Below are 25,413 nucleotides of genomic sequence, written 5' to 3'. Positions count from 1 at the left end.
TCTCAACCTTCCTAATGCCGCAATGTATTTTTACTGTTACAAAGGGGTCACGACCCACAGGTTGAGAACTGCTGATTTAGAGTAATAGTCCAGCCTGGCCGCATGAGGCTTTCCCACTGCCTAGAAGACTCAGCACCTTCCTCAAGCCCTCCCTGCAGAGATGGCCATCACCGTCGGGAACATAACAGGGAGGAAGCCAAGGGTACTACTGGGCCCAACACATTGTAGGTGCTCACGCACACACACTCACACGCCATGGCCCCAAGACACTGAGGCCATCTTCTTCACTCTCTCCGCAGGCCTACATCACTATGTTAGTGTCCCAGGGCTGCTGTAACAAATCACCACAAACTTGGTGGCTTAAAAACAAAGAAATGTATAAACAAACATGTATTCTTTCACAGTTCTGGAGGCCATACGTCCAAAATAAGTTTCACTGGGCCAAAACCAAGGTGTTGGGAGGGCTCTGGCCTCTTCCAGCTCCTAGTGACCACTGGCATTCCATGCCCTGTGGCCACATCACTCCAATCTCTGCCTCTGTAGTCAAATCTCCTTCTCCCTCATCTCACACAGAGGCTCTTCATCTCACATACCCTTATGCAGCCCAGATGTGGAGAGAGACAGGGATATGGAGTCCACCCATTACACACCAGACCAAGGGGTTGGAAACTCCCCCACATTACAGCCTCAGCCAGGAAGCAGCTCAAGCCACAATGTCATCATGGAGCCCCCAGTTTGCCCAGGCCTGTGCTAGAAGTGACCTTGGGGGAAATTAAGCCAGTTTACAACACAGTACCAAACTGCAGGTTCAACCTATCCAGGGGACAGGAGTATAGACTGGCACTGTGGACTCAACTTGCTCCCCAAACTCAGATGTTGAGGACCAATCTCCCAAAGTGACATATTTGGAGTAAGGAATGAATTAAGGTAACATGAGGCCAAAGAGTGGAACCCGCAGTGCTTACACTCTTCTCTCTCTCTCCCCCTCACCCCCGCCTCTACTGTGTGAGAAGGCTGCAAGAAGGCTGCCATTTGTAAGCCAGGAAGAGAGCCCACATCAGCACCAGCCATGCTGGCACCCTGCTCTCAGACTCCCAGCCTCCGGAACTACTGTTTAAGCTGCTAGTCTGCAGCACTTTGCAGCCTGAATGGACTGAGATTGATGGCAAAGTCAAGGAGAGCTCCTTGGAGGAGACAAGGTTTTGAGCCGTCCTAGGGTGCCAGGCCCTAGCTGACCGAACCATGCCACATAATGGGCCTGGTTCATCCTTTATCTGGTCTGCAAACCCTCAGCAATTTGGGAGGAATTTAATTCCTCTGTTAAGGAGCACAGAGGCTATCCTGGAACCAGGGGTAGAAGGCTGGAATTTTCTGGCTCCTGAGCCCTGGTTTTCAGCTCCCCACTTCTGTCTCTGGCAAAGGTAACTCAGCCAGGTTGGAGCCAGCCAGAAATCAATGTGCACAAGCCTCCCCCAACCCAGCTCCCACCCCTAAGGGGGCTGCTTAGAAATGGGGCCTGGGCTCAGCTCTGAATGGCAGAAATGATCAGGAATGCAGAGAGAAGGTCTATAAATAAATATACATTTTCATAAGACATGTTTAATTAAAGTGGATTAAAATTAATTTGCTTTAAGAAAATTAGAAGTGCCCTAGAGGAATTCAAAAGCAGGCCAAGAGTCCCTGAATCCAAAGGCTCCTTAGAAGGGCCTGGGGGGTGGAGGGGGGCCCTTCCCTGTACATGGTGTCCTCGGGGGGTAGTTCACATCTACTCACATCTACAAAGCGCTCCGTACACCACCAGGCTTGTTCATACAGGAATGGCAAGCATGATCAGCCTCATTTTGCCAGGCAGAAACTAAAGTCCAAAGGGGGTAGTGACTTGCCCAAGGTCACACACCATGCCTATGGCAGGCCCAGTGGGAAGCTTCTGGTCCTTTCTGCCAGCCCTGGGCATTTCATTCATGCTCCATGCACCAAAAGCCCCTCACCCTCTGTGCCCCCAGCCTGAGCTGCTGCCTCCCAGGTTCCTCCCATCTGCAGAGTGGTAACCCTGGAGCTGTGACAATCTGGCTCCTCTGAGGCCCAGAATGGGGAAGGCAGAGGGAAGCAGCCTGGGGGGTTGGGGACAGGAGCCAGAAAGGGAAAGGACCTGAAATCAACAAGCGTTCCAGAATTTTAAGCAGTTTTTGGAGGAAAACGAGGAGCAGGTTCAGCTGTAGCAATTTGCTCCAGGGGAAAATTATGTTCCCGTGCTCTATTATACAGAACAGAAGGAACATTTGGTGGGTTGAATACTTGTTAATTTATTTCTCTGTTTGTTAATGGGCCCAACACACGCGCATGCTCAAGTGTACACACCTGCGCACAAGCAGAAGCATCAGGAGGAGGCAGTACTGGGCTCCCCAATCTCTGGGATTTCCCACCACCCTCCCATCAAGTAGCACTCAGGTTCTCGCTTTCTCCTCTCAAGGCCAAGGGTCTAGAGAAAGGCCATGTGCAGTTTGGGGACTGAGGTGAACCCCTTAATTTCCTCATCTGAAACATGGACTGGCAGTGAGATGACCCAATATATTAGGGCAAGACTTTTGACCTTGGACAAGTATTACCAGAAGTGATAAGTTGCTTTGAGAGAGTCTTGAGAGTGTCTACAGACACACAAAGGTCCCCAGCACTAACAAAGGAATGGTAGTCCCCTTGGCTCACTGGCACCTCAACCTGAGTGAGATGGAACCTGAATCCTTGTGCTTATGCCTGCCCTGGACTCCCTGTCTCAGGAAACAGTGCCACCATCTACCCAGTCTCTTGCCATCTCCACCACCGCCCCACAACCATGTCCATGACCCCACCTCTCTCCTAGGGCCCCTGCACCTGCCTCCCCACATGCTCCCTGCTCTCCCTGCCACCACTCTAACGCATTCTCTGCACACGGAGGTCAGAGCAGAATTTGAAAGTACAAATCAAATCCCATCACTCTCCTGCTTGACACACTCCATAGCATCTCCCTCACCCCACCTCACCCCATCTTCCTTAGCAGGGCCACCAACCTCTGTTTCCCACCTCCTATCCTCTCTCTCCCTCATTCCCCACCCCCACCCCCCAGGTCTCCAAACACACCCAGCTCCTTCCTCCACACAGGCTGTTGTCCTGCTATTCCAAGCTCCTCAACTTCAATGTCACCTGCCTCCCTATTCCATGGCGCTGTTTAGTCCCCTCCCAATCTCATCACAGTCTGAGCTATCCAACTTGTTTGTTTGGCTCTCCATCATTCACAAGAGTGGAAGCTACCTGATGGTGATGACAGTGTGTAGAACAGTCTAGGTGCTATATCCCCAGAACCTACAACAGTACCTGGCACTCAGTGCATGTTTCATCAACACTTGATGAATGAGTGAGTAAATGAATGAATGAATGAAAGGGTGGGTCAGCTCCAAGCCAGAGGGGAGTGGTGAGAAGGAGGTCAGAGTCTCTGTCCCCAAAGTCTCCTGCCCCAGCCTCTGAAAGGCCTTAGCGCTTCTTCTTCTCAGGAAAGCGGGTAGCATCTGTAATCTAGGCCCTGTTCTCTAAACAACTCCATGAATCAGCTATAAGGAAGCAGACAGACCCAGGCCCAAGTCCTGGCTCAGCCATTCTGTGCAACTTAATCCACCCTCTGAGCCTCTGTTTACTCATCTATATAATGGTGATCATCACAGGATGTACCTTCTGGGGCTGCTGTGTGGATGAATGGAGCTGTGCTCTCAAAAATAATGATGATAAGACATATCTCATCTCTTACAGAGGAAGGAGCTAGAAAGATTGCAGGAGTTGCCTAGCATCCCATAGTTAGTGGTAAAACTAGAATCCAAATTCAGGTTTGTCTGACTCAGGACCCTGTGCTTTTTTTCTCTACACTGGACAACCCCCAACTGGGAGTTGGAAGTAGAATACAGGAGGCCTTGCTCCATATGGACCTCAGTGGTATCCATTTACGTTCCTGAGTGAGTGGACTTTGCTTCACCCTTCCCACAGGGTAGCCTTAAAGACACTTTAGGGAGCTGGGACAACTGACTGGGTACCCTCAGTTCTGCCCCCACCCAACTCATGCCCAGAGCAAGGGAGCTAGGGAGGACACAGCTGCCCAAGCACTGACAGGTAAACTAAGGCATGCTGAGAACCAGTCTGTCAGGAGCATCCTTTGGGTGGTCTGAGGGGTGTGCAGGCCTGGGTCTCTAGCAGGTCCAAAGAACAGGAGTTGGGCCACATGGCAGGAGAGGAGGAATTAGCATTTAGCAACACAGCACCTAGCCAAGGGCACAGAGCAGGTGGGAGACAGCAGGACTCAGAAGGCCCTGGGGGGTCTACGGGCAGACACTGGGCCAACTAAATTTCACTCAGATCAGCTTGTAGGATGGCAAGGTTGTTGCTGAAGGTCCAGAGGCCTAGAGGTAGGGCTGCCCTGGCAGAGAGCCTGCCCAGCATGCCCAGCTGATGAGGGACTGTGATGCAGGGAGCCAAGGTGCCTTCCCCTTGCAGCCGATGCACATTAAGAATTATTCCTCTTGCCAGCAAACAATTTGTTACAATATCCACTGCGCACTTTTCGCAGCTGGGTGCCCTCCCATACATCCTGAATTAATCCCGGAAGTCACTCCATTCATTTAGGACATGGCTGAATGGGCCTCTTCTTTTATTAGGGAAATTTTTCATTGTTTTGAGGCACTCATAGGTTTTAATTTGGGACTGAGACTTTAAAGCCTCTCTCAGTTGTTCAGAGGCACAAGTGGGCTTATGGCTGGGAAGACCCCCTGCATCCCCAAGCCAATAGAGCCTGGTGGGAGCCACCAGACCCCCCAGGGAGATGGGAGCAGGAAACTAGAGCTCACAGGCCCCAGTGCTGTGAAACACTGAGTCATACCTTCACCTCAAAGAAAACAGTATATTTGGGTACAGCTCAACTAAACCTGCCCAGGGTATACTGGGGGTCATCCTGTCTAAAAACCACACCCTGGGGAGTAGCCTGGGGCCACTGAAAGGCATGAGGTTTGGACTTCAATATGTGAAACATGACCCAGGGCAGGGGAGTCATCAGCCTCCCTGAGCCTAGCTTCCAGCTCCTTAGAATGAGGCTAAGTGCCAACCCCCAATCTGGGCTGTTGTGCAAATCAAACAAGCTCAAGTTCAGAGCAAGTCTGACTCAAGGCTTGGCAGTGGGTTTTCTGTAAGGGTGAGTCGCCTGGCTCTCCCAGCCTACTGAAGGCTCCTCCCACACCCCCCTCTCTGGGCAGCCAAAGCCTCCTGTACCTTCCTTCCGACTGCCCCAGACTGATCTCCACAGGTAGCAGACCTGCCAGATTGCACACCTGCCACCAGCCTCCTCCCAGACCTTACCCAAGGCCTTCACACCTCCTACCTAATGTCTTGGAGAGTCGAGAGTCCCAGGCATGGACCCTGCACTAAATCTCCACCCTCCCTGCAGCCCCAGGCTGCATATCTGCTATCCCTCTGTCCTAGGTCAGGAGACAGCTGTTCCACCCCCAACTCCTGGTCTTCCATCCCCACCAGGCCTCCAGGGATTGCATCTCTTTGGGCTCTGACACCCTCACCCCCACCCCTGCCACCAGGTACTCTCAGGCAGCTCGTATCCTGTCCTGCTTGTCCTTCCCACCTGGTCTTTGCTTACCTGATCCCAACCAGGCCTGCCCCTCTTCCCCCTACCCCCAGCCTCCCCTAATCCTCCTGAACCCTAAGGACCAGACTCCTCCAAAAAGCCCTTTCTGACTATCTCCTTCCCTTTTCTGAGGCTCACAGAATTTCTCCTTGATCCCTCTAATGTCATATTGCTGCCCAAAGGCAAAGACCATGTCACCTGCTCATTTTGCGACAGCCAAGCCCAGGCAAATCCCACTGAGCACTCAGGGAGGATGAGCTCATCAATGATACAAGGAGAAAGGTATAGAGGACGCCCACTAGAAAGTACAACACCTCCACAAGGTGGGTATTATTATGCCCATTGTGCAGATGCGGAAACTAAGGTTAAAAGATGTGAATCACCTGCCCAAGCAGCAAGGCTCAGATGGGAACTAGCCCCACCAAAATGGTGCTATTAACACACAATGCATAGTTCCACGTTCCATATATAAGACCCACTAGCCCAGGGCCCAAGGGGTTTGCACAGCTCTCCATCTGATTCTCAGCACCCTCAGAGAGGTTATTTGTGCCACTTAGAGTAAACAGAGGTCCAGAGAGGCTGAGTCACTTGCTCAGGCAAGTAAGTGGCAGGGTTGGGACTTGAATCCAAATTCTCTCAGCTGCCACTTGGTCAGGGCAGCTTATCAGGACACTTTACCTCACCCCATGCCATCCACCCCCAGGCTTCTAGACATCCCCGTTCCTGTCCCCAACTCCAGGTCTCTGGGGAGCACCTGCATGGTCTGCTGACCTTTCTGAGGGTCCGGGCTCTCACAGCTCTGGGTATTTACACAGACAGCGTCGGCTGCGATGGGTCTGGAAAGTAGGCCATGCATGGGAGGGATGGAGGCAGCAGATGTAGGCTACAAACACTCCTGCCACACTGCCTGGACAGAGGAGCCACCCATGGACCATCTCCTCAAATGACCCTGGCAAGTGCTGGGGCAGTCCCTGTCATGGATGGGATAACTGCCTGTGCCGCCCACAGAGGCGAGGACCTTGCCCAACGTATCCTCCAGTTCCTCTTTGCTTAGTGACCTGGAGAACCCAGGAAGACATGGCATGAGAATCTCTCTCTCCTCAGAGGGTCACCTCACTTCCCTAAGCCTCCACTTCCTTGTCTGTAAATGGGGTCGTCACATCTGCCTCCCACGTACTGTCAAGACGGGAAGGACACCTTGGGCAACGCACTCTAGGTCTCAGTGCACACCAGTTAACCCCCGCAGGCCCTGAGGCTGTACCTCTCCTGGGACACCAGCAGACACTCAACTCCAGGTGGTACAGATCCAAGAGTTTCCCAAGGAGCCAGAGGTAACATTGGGTGGGGGTGCCAGACTGATGGGCAGGTAGACACACCCATAAACAGTAACAAAACCATACCCAGGATGTCACTGTGAGAGCTAGGTTAGGGTAGCAGGTGTGGCATGGGCACCAGGAAGCTGAGGTCTCACAAGCCAAGAGGATACTGTCCCCATCAGAGCACACGGCTCAGACCACATCCACTGCTACTTACTATCATGGAGGGCAGAGCCGGAGGAGCCCAGCAGAAGTGCTCCCAAGAGTAAATGGGATGGCACAAAGTAGTCAGACTGGAAGGGGCTCCAAGCATGGACAAAACTGAGAGCCAAGCCGGCACAGGAAACAGCCAGCTGCAGGGAGAAGCCAGGGAAGGCGTGAAACCAAGTGCGTGTGTGGGCTGAGGTCAGAGGGCTGAGAGCTAAGGGCTGCGCAGGGTAGGGGTGAGACGGTCCCTCCTCTTCTTTGCACCTCCCCTTCTCCACACCACCCTCCAGCCCCACTGAACAGCCTTACAGCTTTACCCCCATCACACCCCAGCCTCATCCTACCTCCTAGTCGGCAGCTCAGGCTCCACTCCAAGCCCAGCTCAGCCCTTTCATTATTCAGAAGAGCCTCTTGATTGAAAAGGCCTCTAAGGCATCTCACAAATAAGAATCCTTTAATTGGGAAGTTGTTAACTTCTCAAAGAGGAATTTTAATTTTGTTTCCCCACCACCTCCTCTCCCCAAAACATGCAGACTAAACACAAAAACTAACAAAGCCAAGCACAGGGACCACCCAGCCTTCCTCAAATGTGGAGCAGCCCCAGAGAGCAGCAGCAGGAGAAACAGCATGCAGCCCTAATCCTACCCACCACACAATGCCAGGCCTAACCCTAACTCTAACCCTGACCACCACACAGACCCCAGGCCTAACCCTAACCCTGACCACCACACAGACCCCAAGCCTAACCCTAACCCTGACCACCATACAGATCCCAGGCCAAATCCTAACCCTGACCACCATACAGATCCCAGGCCGAATCCTAACCCTAACCTTAACCCTAACCACCAAACAGACTCCTGGCCTGACCCTAACTCTGACCATCACACAGACCCCAGGCCCCCACTGACTGGGAGAAGGCACCCTACCTCTCCACATCCCTCCTCACCACCCATCCCCAGTGCCCATACTCAGAGCAGAGGATGACATGTGGCTAAAGGATTAAAATGACAGCAAACCTCCCCTTCCCTGAGGGATTCCCAGAGCCTGACATTCAATGAATGGCCACACATAACCCCACCTCCACCAAGCACTCTCTCATAGCTAATCACTAGAATCTCATTTCCTAAGCATTCACCATGTGCCAGACACTGCTCTAAGCCCTTTACATGCATCTACCTACCTCACCCATCCCAGGCACATTCTATTATTCCCTATTTACTGCTGAAGAGACTGAGCCCACAGAGTTTAGGCAAGTTGCCTAAATTCACACAATTAGCCAATGACAGAGCTGGCATTGGATCCCAAGCAGTCTAGCTCCAGTGAGGTCATAACTTTAACTGCCACCCACACCTGCCCCACCCATGGCCTCTGTGCTTCTTGAGGGATGACCATCCCATCTCTATGTCCCTAAGGACAGCAAGGAGCCTAGCACACAACTGCACTTAAGTATTTGCAGAGTGAATAAATAAAAGATGAACGAAAACAAAGCCCTTTCCTATCCATTTTCTCCCTTGAGTCCAACCACAGGCCTGTGACAAAAAAAGGCAAAAAGGATAAGTCCCTAATTCAGTCAGGTAGGGCTGAGGCCCAGAAGTGAAAGTCACTGCCCCAGGGCCCTGCACTACTGACTGGGACTTCCTCCTCCTAGCCCACTATGCACGCCTGCCTGTGACCCTGATGTGTGGGGAGACATGGATATGGGGATGCACTGTGTGCCTGGGCCCTCTCAGGCTGGAGCAGACCTCAGGGAGCCCTGGTCCCAGTCCTGATGTAGAAATCTCCTCTCTGTGTTCCAGATAGCTTGGGGTGGCTCCCATACTTTATGTGTGCGTTACACAGCGTGAGTTCGCAGTTGCCAGAGTTGCCCCAGGACAGCTCACCTCTGTGAAAATCATATCTCTAGTCACCTGCTGTTATGAGTAGAATTGTGTCTCTCCAAAAATTATAGGTTGAAGCTCTAACCCCCCAAAACCTCAGAATGTGACCGTATTTGGAAACTAGGTCATTGCAGAGATAATTAGCCAATTAAGATGAGGTCATAATGGAGTATGTGGGCCCTTAATCTAGCAGACTGGTGTCCTTATAAGAAGAAGAAATTCAGAGAGACAGTCTACCTTGTGAAATACTGTAGGGAGAGTAGTTTGACAATGTGGCTTGAGGGTAGACAGTCATCCTCAAACCAACACCAGAGGCCTAGAACAGGCCCCCCACAGCCCTCAGAAGGAACCAGACCTTTCAGACTTCCAGGCTCTAGAACTGGGAGATGATAAATCTGTGGTTAAGCCACCTAGTGTGTGATACTGCGTTACAGCAGCCCTAGCAAACTTATACTCCCACGGGCTGGGTTCCGGTGCAGACTCGGCCCTTCAGTAGTTGCGTGACATTGGACCAGCCTCCTTCCTCTCTGGTCCTTGGCTGGTTCAAATTATCCCCAGGATACTGCTTGGCACATAGTAGGTGCTTCCTGGAAGAACAGGAACAACAGCATCCATCTTCCACACATGGCCATGCTAAGGATGGGATGAGTCGAAGGATGAGCAGTTCCACCCCTAGTGATGGCCGGGTCAGCAAACACACAGAGCAGCTGGGCAGTGTAGCTGTAGCAGCCTGAGTATGAGGGATCAGAATCTTCTGAGCCCTGATCACCCTGAGCAGTCGCTTCTTTAATGGAGGGCTGGGAGAGAACAGCAAGAACAATGCTCTGAGACGGCTCTAGGCAGGCAGAAGTGGAGGGCACCAGTCCTCCATCCATCCACAGATATCACCAAGTCCCCACCCATACCAGGCCCCACGCTGGGCCTGGGAGGAGGAAAAGGAGAGCTCCCAGATCCCAAACATGCCCGCTGCTCCATGTGGAGCCCAGACCCATCCATGAAGGGTTAGAGAGGCAGATTCAACTTAGTCAGCATAAGGAAGAGCGGCCTCAGATCTGCCTCCAAAGCCTGAGCTTCCCTGGGGAGTGTGAGGTCCCTGTCCTTAAAGCAGTTATCCTCAAACTACGGCCTGTGGGCCACATGCAGCCCGCTGAGAACATTTATCTGGCCCACTGGGTGTTTCTGCCACCGCTGCCTCTCCTGCTCAGCAGCTGACTCATCCTGGGGCCTGCAGTCCGGCCGTCCAATGGTCTGAGGGACTGTAAACTGGCCCCTTGTTTAAAAAGTCTGAGGACCCCTGCCTTAAAGGCATGCAAGTAAAGGCCAGAAGGTCACAATCTCAAGGATCCCTACACTCTTCAGCACAAACCTGGGTTGGGCCAATGCATCCCAACTTGGCTGACCATCAAGATGTGACTATGGGGCTTGTTAGTCACCTCAATACCTCAGTTCCCCCTGAAACTCTGAATCAGGAGGTCTGTGTGGACCCCAGAGGATCCTTTGCTTTAATGGCATCCCTCGGTGGTCCTGATGCAGAACCAAGCTTTGGCACCCAAAGGGCTCCATGGTTGGAATGGGATTCCATTAGGGAAGAGCTTTGACAGCAGTGCATGGGGGTGGGAGGCAGCTGGACAGGACATGGACAGGACACATGAGAGACAAGAGGATGTGGAAGGCTAAGATCAAGACAAGCTGAGGGCAAGAGCAATGCTGAGATGGGGAAGACCTGGCACAGGGTATGAACAGCCACTCAAAGGGACCCAAGGAGGTGGGAGAGTCAGGGAAGATGTTCTGGAAGAGGTGGGCTTTGACTGGTGGTTAAGAAAACCATTTTATATCAACGTGATGGAAGGTAAGACCAAGCCTCGTGTGTGTGAGGTTGGGAGAGATGAAGGAGCAGAGTCACCTGTCAGAAAGAAGGGGACCCAGAAAGGGTGGGCTCCAGACAGATGGGGAAAAGTCCTTGACTAGCCAGGAGAAAGATCTTGGATTTCAACCTTAAACCTTAAGGAGTCATTGCAGGTTCTTGAGGAGCATGACCTGAAGGAAGGCCTGTATTAGCCACCACCAGGGCCTCGGCTGCTCCAGACTCACAACATGAGGATCCCTTGGGGCAGGAAATGGTGAGAGGATTAGCCCAGTATGAGCATACTTCCTGCCCACAGCTGTCCTGACAGATGCTAAGAATGATGGCGTCAACCATTAGGCCATTTGGGAGGAGCAGCTGGGAGGGTAAGCTGGCAGTGGTTTCTCTGGACTGGTAAATCCGGAGACCTTGTCTGCAAGACTGGAGTAACAAGCCCACCTAGCAGCAAGAGGCCCCCTGGGCTGGACTCACCCTAAGCAGCAAGGCCCAGATTTCTTCTCTACATGATCTTCTCCAGGCTCAGAGGCTCCGAAATCTACCCAGATGCTGAAGACTCCTCCAACTGCATCTCCAGCCCTCTCCTGCCTCAGCTGCAGACTTACACTCCTCTCGGTCTGTGCAACCTCCCCACGTGGATACCAGCACATCAAGCACTTCTCAATAGGACTCTCGCTTCTCCCCTGCAAGCCCTCTCAGCCCCCCATACCTCGGCTTAGTCAACAGCTCCAGCACCCACCCACTCCCAGGCCTGGATCTCTCCCAGTCCACTGCCCATCCTCCCGCTTCCCCCTCAAAGCCTCCTACATTTGACCCCTCTCCCCCCACCTAGATCCAGTCCCACCACCTCCCATCTGGACTGATGCTGGGATCTGCCAACTGACCTGCCAGCTCCTGCTCTCTTGCACCCACCTCATGATGCTGTCTCCAGCAGGCAGTGAGAGGAGCCTGCAAGCCTCACATCCCCTACACGACTGACTCTCAGTTCTGCAAGCCTCACTTCTCAGCCCCTCACCCCACCAGCTGCCCTCCAGCCACACAGGACCCTTGTGCTGGTCCCAGACCAGAGCCTGTCCAGACCTCCACAGGGCCTGTTCGAGTCTCTGCTCGGGTCTCTGCTCAAAGGACGCATCATCCAAGAGGCCTTTCCCGACCACCCCACAGAGAGGGGCTCCCATTTGACACTTGCTCCCTTTTCTGGCCTTCTTTTTCTCTGGTATTCATGACTCCCTGGCCTTGTATTGTTAATTCACTTATCTGGTTTTTTTCTGACTATGCTGTGGGAATGTGGGCTCTCTGAGGGCAATTACGTGTTCTAACTTACCCACCTGTGGATGTGACCCGGACACACAGGACAACGCCTGATGCAGAGCAGGTGTCCAGTAAGTACGGGCCACATGGAGGATGAATGAACCACTGAACAGACGACAATTTCAACAAGGCTTGTGCAGCCCCTGGTGTATGCCACAAGGATAGAGGGGCAACTCAGGAGACACTCTGCCCTGAGACTCCCCACAGTCTATGGGGAGAAACAGCCCACACCCCTGGGTCATCCCAACTGGAGTGTGCATAGTGTTGAGCCCCAAAGACATGCACGGGGGAGGGAGCACTGGGGAGGGGGCCGCTAGCTCCAGCAAGAGGTCAGGGAAGCTTCCTAAAAGAGATGACACATCACCCCCAGCCTCCTTTCCTGGCCCTCCTGTGCTCCTGCCATGGGCCCCCCACCACCAATGGGCTGAAGGGAAGGACTGTAGGCCAGCCGTGCCAACCAGGAGTACAGAGATATTCACTGCTGGGGCCTGTATCCCTCCTGTAAGGAGGAGACCTGGGCAGGGCTCACTAAAGGGCAAAGGTCAGTAGCCATGGCATCTGGGAACCCCAACCTTACCTCCCATCCCAATGCCACCCTGCTCCTCCCTCCACTGACTAGGGCACTGAGGGCAGGACAAGAGAAGCAGGGCCCAGCAAGGAAGAACCCGAGCTTCCTCCGGGAGTATAGAGCTTTGCTGAACTATGCCCCAGCTGCTCGGCATAGCCTCCAAGGTGCTCCGGGACCAGCTCCAGCCCACTCTGGCCACCACTCCTCAAATACACTCCAAACTCCCCTACCTCTATATCTGTGCTTAGGTTGGGCCTTTCCCCAGATCCACCCCAAATCCCTTCTGCCCTTCATAACCCTTTGTTCATACAGGCATTATTTGTAAGGACAAACTGGGAACCATCAAAATACCCCATGGAAAATTGGTTAAACATTTTCTGGCACACACGGGCTGAAACATTACACCACCATCAAAAATCACATTGTAGAAGAGTATTTAATGACAGGAAATGATCTTGGTATGGTATTAAGCACAAAAGGCCGGTTAGAAAACAGTAAGTACAGCTTGATCCCAATTATGTCAGAAATACATATTTTGTAAAAGACTGACGGGCTAAACACCAAGTGCTCACATTTTTCTATAGAGAACACACATTACTTTCTTATTATCAGAAAAATAGAATGTTTTTAAAGGACCTCCAGACTTTAAGTCTCAGCCCAAGCATCACCACCCCCAACAGCCCTGCCAGCCCCCCAGCTGAGAGAGGTGCCTCCCCGCCCTGGATTAGCCCTCCCCCATCTCCCCACCTGGTACACACCCCCGTGCCCCCACTCTGGCACGCCTGTGGGTGCTGCTATCTGCCTGGGCAGTGGGAAGCTGCTGCAGCCTCCGGGCCAGGTTATAGAAAGAGCCCAGATCACTCTACCTCTCATCATCCTGACCACCTCTCCAATGACCCTGACCACATCCTCACTCCCCATCTCCCATCAGCAATTATAGGTTAAACTGGAGGGGCTCATTAGCTGTGCATTCCACCCAGAACCAACTAATTAGCAGAAATATTTGATGGAAATGACTGGACTTCAGAGCAAGGCCTAGCACCCAGGAAGGAAATCCAAGTGGCTGCTCCATCCCCAACCCTACCAGCTTCCCAGTGGGAGGACAGGGCTGATGGAGCCTCAGCCACACCATAACTGTCACCCAGTGCTTCCGGAGAAGGGATTCCAGGTCCACTGCCCTGCTGAGCTGCCAGGCCTTCTGCCTCTGAAAAATGAGGATGATATAGCAGGGCGGCCTGCTGCCCTGAGCCTTCCCCACCATTCCTTCTGCCTAGCAAAGTCCCTCTGCAGCCTTCTTGTGTGTCCCAGAGGACTGTCAAGAATAGGGGATTGGTCCAGATACAAGGTGACTTGATCAAGGTCACAAGGTAACCAGGGATCCAGCCAGGCAGCAACACAGGTCCTTCCCATCTCCCACTTCTTTGGGATATGCTGTGGCTTCTCCATAGCCTGTCACATGGAATATGAAATGGGAGGGATTCTTGGTGCCCATCTGCTCTGTTCACAGAGAGCCAAGGTCACCTGGCTGCCAGTGCTTGTCACACACACACACCTGGGGTCTGAGCCTCATCCGGCCCTGAAGGTGTCTGGTCCCACACGCTGACTCTGGCATGAAGCCCCATTAAACTCCACATGTCACAGCCAATGCCAGCCTCTTGACAGTTTCTTGGATCCTGGCTGTCTCAGTTTCTGGACTCTGACTGTCTCGGTCTACGTGTTCCTGCTCCCTCACGACCTGGAGTCAGGCACATATTTGGTCAACAGTGCAACAGGAACAGCAACAGAGACCTGCTGCTCCTCTTTAGAGACCTCCCATGCCACACGGGAACCCATTAGCCAGCTCTGTCCAGGAAACCATGAGGCTGGGAAGAATGCCCCAGGCTTCTGAGTTAGCTGTCCGAGCCCTGCCACAGCAAGGGCTGGCAGGAGGTGACATCGCCACAGCAAACCTCATGGACCTGACAGAGCGTAGGGTCCTAAGATTGTCTCCCTGGAGACCCCAGACCCCCATGGTTCACACCACCCCCACTCTGCCCGATGGCCAGAGTGACCTCTCACCTCAGGCTGGGTGGGCATCAAGGGAGTGCAGCTGAGGTGGGGTCAGTCTGGGCTTGACTCAGTCACCCTCTCTGCCCATGGGCACTACAGCCTCAGGACCTGTGGGCACAGGCGACTGTGGGGAGAAAGGAGATGGTTGTCACCTAGAGCAGGGCAGCAGTGGGGTCCATGCACACGAATGGGTCTGATCCTTGGCTGGGCAATAAATGCTCATACATCCCTCACATGCTTTCTCTCTGACACACACTCACACACACTCTCGTTCACTGGCACTCTGATACGTACACACTCACATAGGTTATCAATTGCTGACACACACATATCCACATGCAGGCATGTGTGCCACCAGCTGGGGAGGGCAGGGCTCTGGGAACAGCAGGGTTTCTGGCCCCAGGCAGGGTGGGATGCAATTATGCTCCTCCCATCCACTGGCCCTGTGACCTGGAGAAAGTCAAGTCTCTGAGTCCACTTCCCTCTCCATAAAATGCAGACGCCATCCCAGGACTGCTGGGAGGATAAAAAGAGAGAAGGAACAGGGACTGGCACACAGTAGGTGTCCAGCCAATGCCGCTGCTGGCCTTCCTCCCTCAGGCTGTCCCCAGAGAGAGGGTGGGGACAGAGCACCTGGAGGCCTCTCCCTGGGCCTTAGCCTTACCTTCCCAGCCCCAAAGACCCCACTCCGACCCCTCCTCTCCCCTTTTACGCTTTCATCACATAATCTCCAGGGCCCCTGCAGGGGGAGGACACAGGGAGTCAGGCTCCTCCATGAGGCCCCAAGGCCTCAGTACTAGGGGTCAAAACCTCCAGCTGGAAGCCCAGGGAGGCAGTTGACAGCTCTCCCAGCCCCTAGCCTCGTGGCCATAGACTAAACTTCCCCTCTGACCTGTCTCCTCAACCTCTCAGACCAAGTCTGGATCCTTTCTGAGCTGCCGCAGAGAGGCCCAATCATTCCTCAAGGTAGGAGACACATGCTCCTGGGTGCAGCAGGGGACGGAGGTAGTAGGCAGACAAACATAACCTCCATAGTTGTGTGTTTATTTTTCTGTGTATTGGGGGAATAAACATGACAGGCACATCACAGGTATGATTTCCCAGATGTGTGGCATGGGGAGCACCACGGTAATTGGCCTTCACACGAGTCAATGCAATGACAGGATTGAGAGAACATGAGTGCAGGTGGTGCCCAGAGGGAGCTGCAACTGTGGCATCGAACCCAGCACCTGGCTCCCAGCAGCCCTCCTGAGGGTGAGCAGCTCTCATCTTCCTGGAGGGCCAGGCCAGCCTTTCCTCCCCTCTTGATTCCCCATATGGTGCCAGCCAGGATGGGCCTAGGTCCTCAGGGGACTGGCAAGGCCTTCTAGACAGAATGGATGGGAGGATAGCTGGATGGGGCTCTGAGATGGTTTCTCTCAAGCAGGCAGAAGATAGCAAAGCCTCAGGGTCCCTCCCAGAATAAACATTCTATCAAATCTAAGATGACACTAATAGTGGAATTTCTACCCATGTTGGGGGCAAAGAAGGAGGGAACTCTCTGGAGAGCAGGGTTTTCCCGTTCCTGGGCTACGGACTTCTCTTCCAACAATAGGCCAGGAAATGGGTACTGAGCAGGTTCAAAGGCCCACCCTGCCATTCCCATCCTGAAGGTGAGCCACAAGACAGTATAGACCAGCTAAGAAAAGGCTGCCCAACCCCAGAGTTTACCAGCCCCAAACTATGATCTCTCTGCCAGCCATCCCTGGAGATAGGAAACGGCAGGACATAGTGGTGCCAGCCTGGGACAGTGGTAGCCAGGGCCTGACAAGTTTCTCAGGCCTGGGTCCTCCACACCAGGTCTAGCAAGGCAGGGACGCTCTCAGTGCCTGCCCAAGCTGGATCCTGGTAGATTGTCACAAGCCAGCCAGGCCCAGGCCAACATAGGCAGCCCTGTCCCTGGAAGTTCTCCAGACCACCTGGCTGGCAGCTCTAAGCCCAGTTCCACCTGAGCTAGCAGGGCAAGCCACCCTCTAGCGCCTCTCTAAGCCCCCAGCTGCCACATTCTAAGACAACAAGTGGGCCTCCTGCTCCCTTCCCCCCAAATCTTCCTGAAGCTCCCACTCTCCTCTGTGGCATCACAAGGAGTTGCTATGGAAATGGGACCACAGGCAGAGCATGACAATGATTTGGGGCAAGGGAGAAGTCGCAGTGGGAGCTGGATGCTCTCCTGGACATGAGGTCTGCCTGTGTGCCGAGTCCCAGGATAGACATGAAATCCCAGCTGCAGGCCTCCCAACCAAGGAGGGTGGAGGGGCCACAGTTGAGGTCAAGACTTCCTACCTGCCCTCCCAGCTCCTTGCCACTTCAGTGGAGCCCAGGGAGCTCTCAGAATCCAAGGTCTATGTGTTCAGAAGAATTAACACATGCCCCAGAGAATGACAGACTTTCATGGAAACAGCTACTCAGGACACTGCCAACATGGCTTCAGTACTCTGTGGGGGTTAGCACCCAGCAGATGTTCAGCAAACACTGTAACCAAAGAGAATGGTGCCAGGAGGAGTGCATGTGGCATGTGGGTCTGTGCCTGCTGTGGACAACATGGCACAGAATCACAGAATTTGAAAGGCCAACACCCATTGTACAGATGTACAGATGGGGAGACTGAGGCCCAACTAGGGCTTGGGTCATGCAGCAAGTCAGCAGAAAAGCCAAGTCCAGAACCCAGCTCTCCTCTTCCCTAGACCTGAACCTTCTGATCAATACCCCAGGCTCCTTACTGATTCATTCTACTTTTATTAAGTGCCTAATGTGTGCTTGGTAATTGGGATAGGGAAATATAAAGAACACTACTCCTCACCAGGAGCTCAGAGAGGAGACAGGCCATCATAATCAGATGGGCAGCACCAGGACAGGGGCCCAGGGGCTGTAGAAGCCCAGAATTTCAGGTTATACACTTTGGAGAAGTGTTTCAAAGAGAACTCTGGGGCTCAGCGCCTGTGGCTCAAGCGGCTAAGGAGCCAGCCACGTATACCCAAGGTGGTAGGTTCAAATCCAGCCCAGGCCTGCCAAACAACAATGACGGCTGCAACCAAAAAATAGCCAGGCGTTGTGGTGGGTGCCTGTGGTCCCAGCCACTTGGGAGGCAGAGGCAGAAGACTCGCTTGAGCCCAGGAGTTGGAGGTTGCTGTGAGCTGTGATGCCACTGCACTCTACCCAGGGGGACAGCTTGAGTCAAAAAAAAGAGAACTCTGGGTTTCCCTGCCTTATCTCCCACTGCTCCCTCAGCCCAAAGCCACCTATGGCCCACCAGGGGCCCTCACCTCTAGGAGGTAATGGGGGGTATTCCCCACAAGCACCCCCAGTCCCCAGAAATGAGGGCCTGTGAGGAAAGCAGAAAAAAGGGCTTTGCTACACAGAAGCAACTCAAAGAATGCTGGCACCAGACTCCTCCGTCATCCCCCGGCTGCCATCCTGTCCCCAGCCCACTAAGGACTGCCACCACTGCTCAGCCCACTCCCACCTTGTGCATTTTCCTTGATCTTTCTTTCCTGAGCACCCACCATGAGCCTGGAACTGTGCTGGGTTTGGGGTAGGCAGAGAACAAGTATGCCCTGATGTTTGCCACCCTGATGGAACGCAGTCCCCATCTCTTTGTTACCAGCATGTAAATTCGCGCCTGTGTTTTTCTTTGTTTTGTTTTGCTTTGAGACAGAATTTCAATTTGTCCCCCTCAGTAGAGTGCTGTGTCATCATAGCTCACAGAAACCTCAAACTCTTGGGCTCAAGCAATCCTCTTGCCTCAGCCTCCTGAGTAGCTGGGACTACAGGCGCCCACCACAATGCCTGACTATTTTTAGAGACAAGGTCTCACTCTTGCTCAGACCAGTCTCAAAACCATGAGCACAGGCAATCCACCTGCCTCAGCTTCCCAGAGTGCTAGGATTACAGGCATGAGCCACAGCCCCTGGCCTCTCCTGTGCTTTTTGATTTTTTTTTTTTTTTTTTTTTTGGTGATGGGGGAAAGCTATACTGAGAGTGCAAAAGGGAACACTTTCCAGAACTCAGTTTGGAAGTCCCACCAGCCCCACTGTACCCTACATGCCTCCCAGCAGCCAGTACAGACCTCTAGGACCTTGCACAGGTGGAAACCAAGACCTTAGAGGTGGCCAGGTGGACCCCAGGGAACTCAGCACTGAGAAGGAGGAGGGGGAGAGACTGGTAAGGACAGACGGGAGGGGCCCAGTCCAAGGCTGTGGAAGGGAAGGAAGGCTGCCTGATGGTAGAGGGACTAGGACTGGCCCAGCGCCTGCCCTCAGCTCTGGCAGGAAGAGTTTCTCTGTGGGAGAGGAGTGGGCCAGGACCTGCCCTGCTAGCTCACATGACTTGAGGCTAGCCTGGCAGGTGGAAGGTGAGGGGAGCATACTCCCTGACAGCTGTCATCCTGTCCCCAACCCACTAAGGGCTGCCACCACTACCACCTCATCCCTAGTCACCGCTGCCTGATGGGAAACCAGCTGGGGACAGGATAATGGCAGAGAAGGGGTAGAGGGAGGCATAGAAGAGACACAGACCCAAAGAGAGACAGATCAGCAGATGGACAGCAGGAGAGGCAGAGAGCCACGGTGAATGCACAGTTGAATCTGCCTCTCCCTACCCACAGGCAGTTCTGCAGCTGCAGAGAGGACACACTCACAGCTGGGAAGAAGCCACAAACGGGACTGTGCAAAGATTTTTCAGCAATAAAACTCTTATTTGAAAGGAAATTTTACACAGTGGGGGAAGCCTGTCTATGCCAGACATTAAATCCAGAAGCCATAAAGTGGAAATTGGACAAATCCAACTACTGTAAATAAACATGCCAAACATCCATACAGCAAAAGAGACACTGTAAACAAAGCTAGAAGACAAATGAGACACTGCAAGAAAATATCACTAATATGCAAAGAGCCCCTACAAATCAATAAGAAAGAAGGCAAAAGAAGGGAAAAATGGGCAGTGAATTAGAAATCTGCAGAGGAAGAACTAAATCGGCTAGTAAATGCATGAAAAGATGTTCTGTCTCACTAGCAATTGGGGAGATGCAAATAAAAACATCCTACCATTTTTTGCTTATCAGACTGGGAAAAAATTTAATGACCGATAACAAGAAGTCCTGGCAAGGATGTGGAGAAATGAACATTCATAGACCATTGGCTCAACTTTTGGGAGGGTGATTTGACAATATTAATTAACATTTTAAGCCCACACACCCACAACCTAGTAATCCTACACCTAGGAGCCTCTCCCACAAAGTAATAGCCCAAGTACTCACAAATACTCAAGGATGTCCATGGAAGCATTGGTGGGAAGAGTACAGAAGAAATTGGAAATGGCCTAAATGTTTATCAATAAGGGAATATTCAAATAAAATCAAGCATATCCAGGCTATGGAACATTCTGCAGCCATTTGACAGAATGAAGTACATCTATGTATAACAACAGGGGAAAAAATCAAGCTGTAAAACACCATTTCAGAATGAGCCCATTTATATAAATAACAACTCGTCAGTATGTGTCCCCAAAGACTGGAGGACAACATTCCAGACTTTACAGTAATCACCTCTGGGGTTGGGGGGAGGGAACACGGGGGCTTTCATGGCCTCTGTTTTCCACAAATGTATTGTTGGATTTTCTTTTGTAACCAGGAAAACGAAATCAATAAAGAGTTTGTGGGCTGTTGTTATTTTTTAATCTTTCCCAGACCCTAATGTGAAATGCAGATCTAAGCAGGGATGCTCCAGGTACAATGCAGGGACCAGAGAACCTGAACCTGAGAACTGCAGGCTGGCATTCCCACACATCCAGAGGGACAGGGGCCTGCAGGCATCCCAGGCCTGCAGCTGCTCAGCACAGCTCCAGCAGAGGCTGGAGTCAAGAGATTTCTCTAGGTATCCAGAAAATCCAGGGACAGACACAGACTTGGGGAACCTGGGGCTGAGACTGAGGGAAGCCCGGGGGATGAAAGTAACATGGGAGGGTCCTTTGCAGAAAACTCCAGGACCCAGGACAGAGTGGTGTCAAGGCTCCTGTGCTGGAGGGAGGGAGAAGCTAGGTGTGTGTTTCCCCTTATGTGTACAGAGAGAGGGGTCGCAAGGAGAGGCGACCCAGTGTATAGGTATGTGTTCAGAGAGGGCAGGTCTACAAGGGTGAACTCCAGAGGATGGGCAGACTCCTAGTGGTGTGTGGGCATGTCTGTAATTTAGAGCAGGGGTGTGTGTGCCTGTGTGTTGTCACTTGCAGGGATAATAGCAGAGAGGGGGTGCGTTTGTATCTGCAGGGAAAGGAACCCAGTAAACCTGTCCGTATTTATATGGTACATCTGTGGCCTGGCATGTGCCCCTGGGGTGGTCCCATCAGCAAGAGGATTCTGTGTGCACGCGCGCATGTGTGCGTGTCTATGTGCACGTTAGGACATGTGGGAAGCCAGCAGGCCTGAGCAGAAACCAGAGCAGATGACAAACCCCAGAAATCAGACCTGTCTGGAAGTGCCCCTCCCACTTGTCAGTCAATCAACAAATTCAGAGGAGGAAGTGCCCAGAAGAAGCCTGACACTGCCTCCAGTTCCAGAAGGTCCCCTTCCCTTAAGCATTTGTTTGCAGAGCTAATGTCTCACCTGCCTCTAGAAGACCGACGGAGGTAAACTGAGGCAGGGACAGGAAGGACCAGCAAATCCCTCCCAATCGGGCCCCAACAGCATCCTCCAGGTCTTCTGCCTCCACAGTCAAGTTCCAACTGCAGAAGGCAGGGAAGCATTCCAAAATGCAGCTCCAACCATAAGTGACCTGGTCCACACCCCTCTATGGCTCCCTGCTGCTCCCTCTCACATTCCTTCCTGGGCCCACCTCATCCCCAACTGGCCTCCAGCTTCCTGCCTCATCCCAGTGCCTCCCTTCCAATCAGACAAGGCCTCCTGTCCTCTCTGACAAAACTGGGCCTTTGCATCTAATAATCTCTCTGCTGGCAATGCCCTTTCTTTCCTACCAGTTCCCAGTATCCTCCAAGAAGCCTCTCCCTGTAGACTGGGACAGAAGCCCCTCTGGTAACCCCACTCTGTGCTCACTTCTGCCCTCATCCCCCAAGCTGTGACTGCTGACAAGTCTGGCTTCCTGGGGTGGGTCTTATTTTCCTCTGTGCTCCAGAGACTGGCCCAGGCCTGGCCCGGAAGCATCAGACACAAAAGTTTGTAGAATAAATGAATGGGTTACTACAGCACTCTAAGCCTGGTACCCAGTGGGACTTTCTTAAGCAGCAAGACAGAGCAGAGGAGTCTGCTCTGCAGTCTGCAGTCTGCAGTCTGTAATACCTTCCCAGCCTAGGTCAGTGCAACAGGTGACAAATGATTAAAGCCAGAGTTCCTAACTGGGATCCCCAGGGAAGGGGTACTACTTAATGTCCCATTAAGTTGTTGACTTCCTCTCTTTCTATTCTTTTGAGGAAGGCTTGCAATGCTATAAATTTCTAGGGTACCAAAATTCCACAAGACTGAGTGTATGTGTGTGCAGGAGGGATGGAGCTCCCGTTTTGAACACAGGGCTCATGGTTTCCATCAGATTCCCCAAGGGGCCCACAGATCACAGAGTCAGAAGCACCAAGTAGAAATGGAGCAAGGCTCACCCCAATGGAGAGAAGTCTGAAGGCATGACACCCACAGGCACATCAGGGGCATCTGTTGGGCCAGGGCTAGTACAGGTCCTGTGTTCCTGGGCTCCAAGCCAGGACTCCGTTGTGAGTCACTGGGAATAGATGCTGGCTCTGAGCAGGGAAGGGAGCTGTCCAAGATGGCCAGGGCTATCTCGGTAGGGAGGGTGAGAGCACAGGCTGGACAGGCAGAGTTGAGCATGAGTGAGTGGCAACCCTGAGTCTCATTCTCAGACTCTCTGGGCCTCAGTTTCCCCATCTTATGCCTCAGGGCTAGACAAGAAGTCCCTGTGAGTCCATTCCGTATGGAAGGATACAAAGGAGCATGGCTGGGTGGCCCTGGCTTCAGGCCATGGGACTGAGTGTGTAGTCCTGGGTCTAGGCAGTCTGCCCACCTTGCCATGTCCTGAATCCCTCTCCCCTCAGCTGGAAGTGGGGGCTGGCTGAGCAGCCTGCCCCTTACAGCTAACTGGGCTTGCAGAGCTCCAGACCCCTCCTAGGACTGCAGTCATCACCTCCCACAACACAGTGACCATGGAGATGACAGAAGCAAGAAGTTTCTTATGAGCCTGAGCTGAGGCTAAGGGAGCCCAGGAGCTGAACAGAAGTGTTGAGCAGAGCTGGCAGCCAGGTCCAGAGCAACAGTGGTTCAGTGGGCCCTTGGCTCCCCATGAACCCTTCAGGGGCCTCCCTCAGCCTGGCCTTGGGGGTCTCACAGGGAGTTAGTGGTAGGGCTTACTCCAGGCACAGACCCACCTTCCCCACCTTAGGGGATTCAGTGCACGCTTCAGCACCCCATAATCCTGCCAGAAAGAGACAGCTGGCACCGAGGCTCCAACAGACTGGTTCAAATGCAGACCTGCAGTGTCCCCTGATCCAGCCACCCTGAGCCTTATTTTCCTTCTCCATAAAACAGGGGTATAAAAACTCTTGTCCTCGGCTCGGCGCCTATAGTCCCAGCTACTTGGGTGGTGGAATCAGGAGAATTGCTTGAGCGCAGGAGTTGGAGGTTGCTGTGAGCTGTGATGCTACAGCACTCTACCCAGGGCAACAGCTTGAGCTGTTAATAAGATTAACAAGGCACGGATGTGGCTCAGCGCTCATAGCACAGTGGTTACAGCACCAGCTGCAAATACCAAGGCTGGTGAGTTTGAACCCAGCCCAGGCCAGCTCAATGACAACTGCAACAAAAAAAATAGCCAGGCACTTGTAGTCCCAGCTACTTGGGAGGCTGAGGCAAGAGAATCGCTTAACCCCAAAAGTTTGAGGTTACTGTGAGTTGGGATGCCACAGCACTCAACCCAGGGTGACAGCTTAAGACTCTGTCTCAAAAAAAAAAAAAAAAAGGCATAGATGCCCTGTCTGCTTGGACAACAGGGGATCTTGCACCTATTACCCATCATTGAGCCTCAGCTTCCCCATCTCTATACAAGAGGGTTACCCTGAGTAACTTCCCAGGTTTCCAGAACCTCTGATGCTTTATGGGAAGCCCATCCAGGTACCCATCCTGTGTCCTGCTGGGCCTGCCGTGGAAAGACAGGGTGATGTGGCAGAGGCCAGGATCAGTAGGCAGACAAGCACCATGGCTGTGCTGCATGGCCACTGTCTCCTTAGCAAAGCTGTGTGTGGAAGTGCCTGTGGCAAGGCTCCCCAAGGGGTACTCCCAGTGTCCCCACACTGCCACAGTCTCCACTCATTACCTGCCAGTCCCTGTTAGGCTTGAAGGGCTACAAGAAGCTTGAACATGGAAAACCAAGTGTGAGGTGGGAGTGACCAAGAAGGCTTCCTGGAGGGAACAGGACAAGAGTGTCAATCACACAGAAGGCCTTAGATACCCAGATGAGGAGCCCAAACTTTGAGGAGCCACTGACGGTTTTAGGTGTGCTTCCTCCCTCAGGCAGGGACACCTAACCCTACCTGGGGCTAACCTCAGAGCTGGGACCCCAGCAGAGGGCTCTGGGAGTGAAAGCCTAACCTAGGAATCCCACCATCTCTCCTGGGAGTGTCACTCCATCCCAGAGAAATCAGTGACTGGCCAGTGACACCCAGCAGACCCCAAGGCTTTGCTGCAAACAGCTTTGCCGCTGTTGAGTGCCTTCTGACCAGGGAGGGCCTCCCGGCAGATGAAGAGCAGTGCTGGCCCCAGACTCATTCATATTCTGGTCTGGCTGCCGGCTTCAATATGGCTGAGAGACACAAGGGCAGAGGCGGCCCTCCGAGAATGCCCGGCGATGATTCCTCTCCGATTCCAATTTATTTTCTATCATTAATGCTTTTGAAAAGCCCCACATGCTCTGCAAACAGGGAAGGAGCACAGGGCTCAGGAAGGGAGAAGAGGAGAGGGCTGGGGGTGGAGACGGGTGCTCAGTAGAGGTGGTGGGGGCAGCTGCTTGAGTTCAAATCCCCATCCCAGCCACACCTGCCTGCAGGACCCTGATGCGAGCTGGACCTACGTCTGTCAGCTCAGGGGACTGTTTCCTGGTCTACTGAGGGGTCAGAGGCGAGTGGACTTTATAAACTGTAAAGAGCTGTACACTTTGGAGAACAGTGAAGCAGACCCAACTACAGCAGCAGAAACCTACAAAGTGGACACCTGCCTCCCCAGCTACACCAGGAGGCCCCCACCCAGGGGGCAGGGAAGACCTGGAACATCTCTCACTGCGGCATGGGCAGACAAGGTGAGCACCTGGGTTTGGGTCCCTGGGTTTGACTCAAAGTCACACTGCCATCCTCCTATGCTCCCCAGGCTCCCAATGACCAGCTCCCCCTTGTGAGCAGCCCTCCCCTCCATCAGCCGCACTACAAAGCCAGAGGAATCTTCCCTATACAAGTCTCCTGCTCAGAACCCCCTCCAGGGGTCCCCATTATCTTGAGATCAAGACCAAACTCCCAACCTCTCCCAACAAAGCTCTCCCCAG

The 25,413-nt window shown here is 53.0% G+C and overlaps 1 protein-coding gene across 2 annotated transcripts in view; it reads right to left on the bottom strand.

Moving 5' to 3' along the window:
• LINGO1 (leucine rich repeat and Ig domain containing 1) overlaps positions 1–25,413 on the bottom strand; it is a 197,349-nt gene that overhangs the window by 159,625 nt on the left and 12,311 nt on the right. For both annotated transcript variants that reach the window (XM_012801827.1, XM_012801829.1), the window contains exon 2: positions 14,846–14,960. The gene's annotated coding sequence lies outside the window, so the exon portion shown is untranslated. The remainder of the gene's footprint in view (positions 1–14,845; positions 14,961–25,413) is intronic.

Source organism: Otolemur garnettii, unplaced genomic scaffold, assembly GCF_000181295.1.
Source record: "Otolemur garnettii isolate 467f Iridium unplaced genomic scaffold, OtoGar3 scaffold00011, whole genome shotgun sequence".
NCBI classification, from domain to species: domain Eukaryota; kingdom Metazoa; phylum Chordata; class Mammalia; order Primates; family Galagidae; genus Otolemur; species Otolemur garnettii.
The sequence above is the reverse complement of the archived record's forward strand: the minus strand, read 5'-3'. Positions and strand labels throughout refer to the sequence as shown.